The sequence below is a fragment of the Pinus tabuliformis genome, chromosome 4_1 (genome assembly GCF_031772625.1).
Source record: "Pinus tabuliformis cultivar Carrire ecotype Pingquan chromosome 4_1, CPIR1, whole genome shotgun sequence".
Taxonomy (NCBI): domain Eukaryota; kingdom Viridiplantae; phylum Streptophyta; class Pinopsida; order Pinales; family Pinaceae; genus Pinus; species Pinus tabuliformis.
Window position 1 is genome coordinate 598166639 of NC_142303.1, and position 8467 is coordinate 598175105.

Genomic DNA, 8467 nt, shown 5'->3' on the forward strand with positions numbered 1-8467 from the left:
GGAGAAGTGGCAATGATATCTATCAATGGTCTGCACCTTGTATCTGTCCATCCATCTAAGACTATGGTAACCCCAGAGCTACTCTAGGAAGAACGAATTGGTGATAAGATATCCTCCAAAAGCTCCTTCTCATTTTTGAGAAGCTAAGTTCTGACTTTCTCATAGTTGGGCCCCTTGTACCCTTGAGGAACTTTGTTAATTTCCCTTATCATATCTTGCCAGTAGGGAGAGCGAACAACATTGAATGGGATACCACATGCATAAATGCACCTAGCCACTCTGGAATCGGTTTCTTCTCTCGCTTGCACATTCACCGATTTAGAAATTTTGCTATCCTGAACTGAAGGAGATGCCCCTCTGGTATTTTTGGATGTTGGTTGTTCATGTTGTTGAGTGGCACTAGCTCTCCTCTTCTTTGCTTCAACTACAATCCTTGGCTCAATGTTAAGTGGAGCTTGAGGAGTAACTTGACTAAGCTCATCATGCCTTCTCTTAATTCCATCCACCTCATCTTGCTCTCTTTGATATGCCCTCCTTATCAATGGGTCTACTGTTTTTGTGCAACCGTTAATCCCCTATCCTCCTTCATGCAAAAGATGTGCCTTCACTCTTGGGTAGGAGCCCTTGTACGAATTACTGCAAAGGTTACATCGCCATTCCCATGAGCCACCACCTCCACATTTTTGAAGCTTCTGAACATGCCTCCAAAGAGGATAATATTCAGCCCTTGGGTTGGCCCTGGGGCTTGAACTCGCAGCACTTTGGTTGGAAGCCATTGTAGCAAAAAAAAAAAAAAAAAACTGTAATGAGAAAAGTTTTCATATTTTTGGGAGCATAAATCCTTAAAAAATTGAAGAAATAGTGGGAAAAAACTAAGAAAATGAATGCTTCTTACCCAAATTAATTTTTTGTAGCTGAAGCTACCCCAAAATGCCAGAAAAGAGAAGAGAAATATGGCTGCAGCTGAGCCAAAAGCCAACAATGCCGAAGCCGGAAACTCTGCACTCCAAATCTGCTGCTCAAATCTCTTTCTCTTGCTGTTGAAATCTCTTTCTCTTGCTGCTGAAATCTCCTTTGCTCACTATTGAAAACACCCTAGCTAAAACCACTGATCTCTTCCTCTTTTCTCCTTTGTTAAAATCGTCCGTCTCCAAGAGAAATGACTTGCTCAATTGTGTGATGTGAGAATGAGGTGAGAGTCTTTTTTATAACTTGAGAGAGGCATCTAGAAGCATCCAGAAGATATTTTAGTCGCCTAGTAAAAAATTTGAAGCGAAAAAATAAAAGAAAATGACAAGTGTTAAGTGGAATCTCTGCCATACGGCCTGGAAACTCGTTTCCAGTCATACTGGCCACATTTCCCTAGTGTGAAATGTGCTAGTATGGTCGAAAATGAGTTTCCAGGCCTTATGATATGAGTTTCCTCATTTCCGTTTCGTTTCCGGCCGGAAACGGACCCCTGGGCAACGTTTCCTGCAACATAGCTTTAAACAATTACTCGCAGTTCCTATGACAAATATTGAAATACATACACTACAACCTTCGCTTAATTAATTTATATACGGAAACAAGCCACTAAGCAAGAAAGAACATACAACACAATAAAACTGCTATTTTTGGACAAATTTCCCCGAAAAACCCAATGCGGGAAAACCGATGCAGCAAATATGAGGGTTTTATTATTATGCAGTGGTAAATCTGAGTACAATTTCTTGGATGCTCAACTAGCAATCTGATACAGAGAGAAACTGGACAAAACAAGTAGTGAGATGCTCTCACCCTATCACTAGAAGAATGTGAGTCTGATCATGCTGGATTGGAGCCTCTGTGTCACCTCTATGTGGCCTCTGCGTAGAACTGCATAAGCCTCACGGAGTCTCTGCGTCCCCTCTACGTGGCCTCTATGCAGAACTGCGTAAGCCTCACGTAGTCTCTGTGTCACCCTTGCTGGGAATCATGTTGCTCCTCCTTCAGACCCTCTGCTGGTTAGAAATTCTAAATTTCTGCCTCCCTGTGTCTCACCCTGGCTCTCGACTTCTGAAACTTGATTTCCTCAGCAGGAATTCGATCTCCCTCTAAGGCCTGCGTTGCCACTACGTCAGCTTTGCGTGGGCTAGCATCTACCTCTCTCTGGACATCGTTCTGCCCTCTCTGCCTTGTACTCTCTAGCCCAGGAAAACTTCCCTCTTCCGGATACTATCTCTGCCCCTCACTGCAAAAGATCACTTCGATCACTCCTCTAGCAATTGTTGCGCTGCCCTCTCTGAGAAATTTGATCTTCTTGATCTCTCTCGATGTGTCTTCCCAATGACCCTCAAGCCTCCTTAAATGATCTTCTTGTTGACATTCAATGGCTTAGATTAGAAGCTAGTCAATGGCTAAGATCATTTCTGCTTGATCCTCGTCTTCTTCTAGAAGTTACACGCACAGTTAGATTAATACCTATTAATTATTTTAATTTCCTAAGTTTAGACTTAGGGACCCATTAAAAATAATTAATTATTTTAATAAAACTGTCTCCCGGTGGAATTTCCCAAAAAGCTTTTTGGATTCTTTGGAATACATGTGCCCAAGCCTCCCTACAAAATTTGAAACTTAGAGCGCATCCGATGCTACCAGAAATCAACACATGGATCTTTGCAAAATTTACGTAAGTAACAAAGCTTAATTGGAGCTGGAATTTTTTTACAGTAAGCCCAAGCAAAGTCCTCCCTTGGCATTTTCACTGTTTAATGCTTACTATGTTTATGCCCTAGGGCTTAGGGGCTGCTGCAGATCACATACCACCAATATGTGTCAATAAACAAGTGCAAATTGATCTGTAAATGGAAGAAAAATCGTAGAACTTTTCCCTAAGCATGGGGTTGCCAACTATGGTGCTTCCAAACCTCGTTGTGTTTAGACTCATAGGATTCATTAGATTATGATTAAGCTCAATAATACTCTAATTGTCACAAAATAAGACAAAGGATGATCTTGAGCAAAACTTAGCTCACCAAGTACATCTGAATTCCAAGAAAGATGCCTCTCGAAAGGAACTAAACTAGCATATTCAACTTCAGTAGAGAAGAGCCCAACCCCCTGTTGCTTATTGGAACACTATCAAATTGATCCAGAACCAAGAGAGAACAAATATCCTGAGGAGCACTACTCATCACATCACATGCCCAACTGACATTAAAAAAAAAGAAAAAAGAAGGGGACAAGTATATGAATCTGAACACCTCTGGAGTAGGAAATGCGCATGAGAATGGTGCCCCTAGAATAGCACAGATTACAATTAACGGTCTGCCAATTACTCTCATGAGGTTCTTGCATATCATAAGAATACATACTAACCATAAAGGAGATATTTGACTGTGTAGGTGTAGGATACAGAAAATTGAAAAGTAAAAACATGCATTTAAAAGGATTGAATGCAATAGTGAGACAACTGCAGATGGTTGTGGGGGTCTTAATTTTGTACATATACACAAAACAACATTTATTCTCATGTAGCAAACTATGGTGCTGCCGATTCTGAAACTGTTTTGGGTGGGATGAGCATGGAAGTTTAGAATACAGTTCTGTTATATTTTCTTCTGTAAATCCCATTTTCTCAAAGACATCCACTTAAGCTCCACTAGCTCCAAAATCTCTTACAACTTGTATTAGCCCCTTGGAGCTCACATACTCTCTCCATCCCAGAGGAGAACCAGCTTCAACACTTAGTCTCTTCTCAATACTTGAAGGAAGAATGACATCCCTATATCCTCGCAGTGGTTCTTCAAACAATACCCCACAAGCTAAAGAGACCACTCTTATCTTCATTCCTCCTTTTCTGAGTTTCTTGGCAGCAGTCTTGCAAAGGCAAAGCTCTGATCCGGTTCTAATCAAGATCTTTGTCAGAATTATCATCCATGCCCTCAATTGTTGTCCCTGCCAGGTTTGCAGCCAACTTTTGCCTAGATAGTGCAATTACAGATGGTCCTTTTATATATCCAATTGCTATTTTGTATGCACCTGCTATTTCATTGTAATCACCAGGTCTTAAGACCAACAAATTCAGTACAGCTCGCAGACCTGCAAGATGCTCAACTAGCTGGTGTGTTGGGCCATCTTCCACTAGACCAATTGAGTCATGGGTTAGTATGTACCCACTCCAACATGGCTGAGAGCAGAGAGCCTCATTGAATTCTTCATGTAGTCTGAAAACACAAGGAAAGTTGCTGCAAATGGGATTAACCCACTACCATGCAAGGCAATTCCATTAGAGATCCCAGCCATGGCATGCTCTCGCACACCATAATGGATGTTTCGGCCCCAAGGGCTTTCTGGCTGCTTGAAATCCTCGAATTCTTTTAGGTAGACTTTGTTTGAGCTTGCAAGGTCAGCACTTCCTCCCATTGGACTAGGTATGACTTTTGCAATTCGATTCAAGCACTTTTCAAAATACCCACGTGTTGCATCTATCTGGTCTGATTGCGAGAATCTCTGTATTCATATACCCAACCACACATAAATTATATGATGCACAACATAATTGAACTTAGTTTACAACAAAGCATACAAAATCCACTTTGCCAAGCACGTCCATGCCTGGAATGAGTCATGTGTTGGGTGTGGAAGTACCCTCTTACTAATCGACCAGACAAAATTAAACTTTGCAACAATTAGCAGCAACATCTATTATTATTCTGTATCAGGAAAAAATAAAAAAGCATTGTAAGTACTGACTGGCAGAGCTAATTCCCAGTCAGAAAGAAGTCCACCCTGAAGAAAGTCATGATTTTTTTGCCTTGTTGATTTGGGGTAGCATCAGATGTGCTCTAGCCATGAAAATTGGTGGAGAGGCTAATGCACATGAGATCTCCAAGACCCAGAAATGGTTTGGACAGATTGTACCCAGTTTGGGAGATATTAAAATAATTAATATTTTTAATGGAGTTCCTAAGTCTAAACTTAGGAAAAATAAAATATTAAGGGTATTAATATAAAATTGGGTTAGAAGGTTCCAAAAGTCATGGATCAAGCCAGATCTAATCTTAGCCGTTGATTAGAGATTTAGTTTCAGTCGTTGAAGGACCAACGAGAAAAGTATAAGAAGAGGCTTGAGGGTCAGTTGGAGAACACACCAGAGTGATCAGTCATTCATTTTGCTAGAGCGGGGTTGCTAAGAAAAGTTGAATCAGTGATCAGCAGTGAGGGGTAGTGATTATGAGGCAAAGAGGCAGAGACAGTACTGAGAGACCAACGCAGAAGCAGAGAGAGCAAGAGCAACAGCTAGTCTAGGCCACGCAGAGACCAGCAGAGACAATGCAGAGCCAGAGGGACTGTGTCATCCACGCAGAGGCTGTTGGAGTGACGTAGAGGGTCCCAGAGGCTGCACAGTGCCTCAGTGCCTCAGTGGACTGACGCAAGTCAGCAGGAGGCTAACACAAAGGCCAGAAGGGTCAGTGCTGAGCTTCAGTTGTGCTGGAGAAGGTTTCGTGGGAATAGAGGTATTGCTGCCGTGTATTTTTCTCTGTCGGGTGAGTCAGTTAGGCACCTAGTTGTACTTAGAAAAATTGCATAATAATATAACCCTCTGAATAGCTACAACGTTTTTCCCACATTGGGTTTTTCCGGGGACATTTGTCCAAAAATAACAGTGTCACTTGTGTGCTTGTTTTCTTTCAGTTGATGATCTGTAGATGTTGTGATTGTATTGTGTTTATTTCGGTATTTAAATGTATTAAATAACTTGTTCGAATTTAAGCAAGTAGAAGAAATAAACCAACAAAATACAAATTAATTTTCTAACAGACAGACTTAGAAAATTCAACATGGTATCAGAGCGTGATTGCAGATCACGGGAAAACTGAAGGCATTAACTTAGCAGAGCATTTGCAGCAGATTCAGCTGTCCCGAGTGACAAAGTTGATCCTTGCAGAAAGCGACAAAGGAAAGAATGATGCAGAGGGACTGCGTCATCAGTCTGGGCCAGAGAGAGGCAGCGCAGAGGCTGAGGAGGGCAGAAACAAGCTCACGCAGAGCCACGCAGAGGCTAGGTGGGCTGACACAGTTGGCTGAGGGAGTTGTTTTGCCGATGCCAGGATTGCGCAGAGCCAAGAGGCTCAATCCTTTAGTTGCTGGGGCATAGGAGGTTGTGGGTAGTTTGTGGAGCGAAGCTGGTGGGGTATTGTGGTTAGAACAGTACCTAACAGGGCAAGACCAAGGTAGAGGGAGTTGCTGCCGAGGCGGATTTCTAGCCAAGGAATCCGGATCAGTGTTGCAGTTGCACAGACGATCAGAGAGGAGCAACTTGATAGTTGGCAGAAGGATTTCCAGGAGGGAAATCGGGACTCAGAGGGAGTCCAAAAGAGAACTTCCAGATGGGAAGTAGAGAGACTTAGCAGGAGTTGAACCGAGAACTTCCAGGCGGGAAGTAGAGAGACTCAGAGGAGTCAACAGAAGAGCAACGAGATGGCCGTGAATGGGCTGAGAGATCAGGACAAGCTGGACGGAGCGTCCAACTTTGTGGTCTGGAAGGCCAGGATCTTGTCCATTCTAGACAGACATCGTATCAAGGGCTTCGCCTTGAGAGTGATGGCTATCCCAGTTGACCTGGTAGCTAATGAAAGGTATGAGGAGGCAATGGCTAAGGCAAAGTGCATCATCCTTGATGGTGTCAAGGATCATGTGGTACCACATATTGCCGAGAATGAAATGGCAAAGGAGATGTGGGACACTTTGAAGACATTGTACCAGCGTACTTCCATGCAGAGGAAGATGCTCTTGGAGAATCAGCTAAGGTCATACCAGATGTAGAAGGGAGAGCAGATAGATGTCTTCCTTCGCTGGTTGAAGGAGATCCATGACCAGCTAACTTCCATAGGGGCCAAGCCAGATCCGGAGTTGATGGTAAGGACCGCACTAAACGTAGTCTCCGAGGATTAGGAGACATTTGTCCAGAGCATACTGGGCAGGACGAGTCTTCTGGATTGGGAAGAACTGTGGGCGACTATTCGTCAAGAAGAGATCAGACGGCTGACCAAGGCGGGGAGTAGCAGCAAAGGGGTCATGATCAAGAAGGATGAGGAAGAGGATGTGGCTCTAGCATCTGTCAGAAAGCAGGAGAAGAGGAAAAAGAAGGACCTCTCCAAGGTCAAGAGCTTCCATTGTGGGGAGCTGGGTCACTATGCGAACTAGTGTTCGAGGAAGAAGAGTAATGGAGAGCCTTCTGACTCGAAGGCAGCGCTAGCGAGGGCAGAGAAAGAAGTCGAGGAGGATGACGATTGTGCCATGAGTGCTCATGTGCCACTTGAGAAGATGTGGGGAGACATCGAGTTGTAGTCAGGAAGACTACATGAGATGAGGGGCGGGATCTTTGAGGTACCCAACCTCTTGGATTATACCTTGCTACGAGAGCCCCGAAGAGGAGTAGCAGAACTAGCGAATGTAGGTAGAGACAGATGTGGATGAAGCGGCGAAGAGTGCTACAGTGCAAGAGTCCTCGGACAGCACGAGGCTAGTAGGCTACAACAGTGCGAGAGGCACAGGAGTGTTGCACCAATGCAGGATGGGACAGAGAGGTGTGCAACGGTGCAAGATGCACAGAGTTGTTGTAGCAGTGTAGAGGTCAGTAGAGGGAGCACTTGTTAGTGGCAGAGGGAGCTTCAACATCGGGAGTGTTTCTAGCCTGACAGGGATGTCAGAAGTTGGGTGGATCAGTTACTTACTTCTCAGTAACTGAGTTGCAGTGCAGTAGCACGATGCAACATGATGAGAGGGGATGCAGTGCAGATGCAGTGTTGGGAGGATGGACCAGCAGCAGCACGGATGCAGAGGGAGCTGTCGTACGGATGCAGCAGTGGTAGTGGCAGGGCCATGGGTAGCAGTACAGGATGCAGCAGTGTAGAGGATGTTGGGCGGGGAGGCTTAGCATCAGCACAAGGACCAGTGCCGGATAATCAGTGTGATGCTCAGTGTGGAGTATTACTAGAGCACAATCCTCGCTAAGAGGGAGTGTTGATTTGGGGTAGCATCGGATGCGCTCTAGCCATGAAAATTGGTAGGGAGGCTAAAGCACATGAGATCTCCAAGACCTAGAAATGGTTTGGACAGATTGTACCCAGTTTGGGAGATATTAAAATAATTAATATTTTTAATGGAGTTCCTAAGTCTAAACTTAGGAAAAATAAAATATTAATGGGTATTAATATAAAACTGGGTTAGAAGGTTCCAAAAGTCATGGATCAAGCCAAATCTAATCTTAGCCGTTGATTAGAGATTTAATCTCGGCCGTTGAAGGACCAACGAGAAAAGTATAAGAAGAGGCTTGAGGGTTAGTTGGAGAACACACCAGAGTGATCAGTCATTCATTTTGTTAGAGCAGGGTTGCTAAGCAAAGTTGAATTAGTGATTAGCAACAAGGGGCAGTGAGTATGAGGTAGAGAGGCAGAGACAATACTTAGAGACCAATGTAGAAGCAGAGAGAGCGAGAGTA

General features: G+C 43.9%; 1 pseudogene; it reads right to left on the reverse strand.

Moving 5' to 3' along the window:
- Positions 1-3038: 3038 nt before the first annotated feature.
- Positions 3039-4576, reverse strand: LOC149177406 (transketolase, chloroplastic pseudogene; annotated as a pseudogene).
- Positions 4577-8467: the final 3891 nt, after the last annotated feature.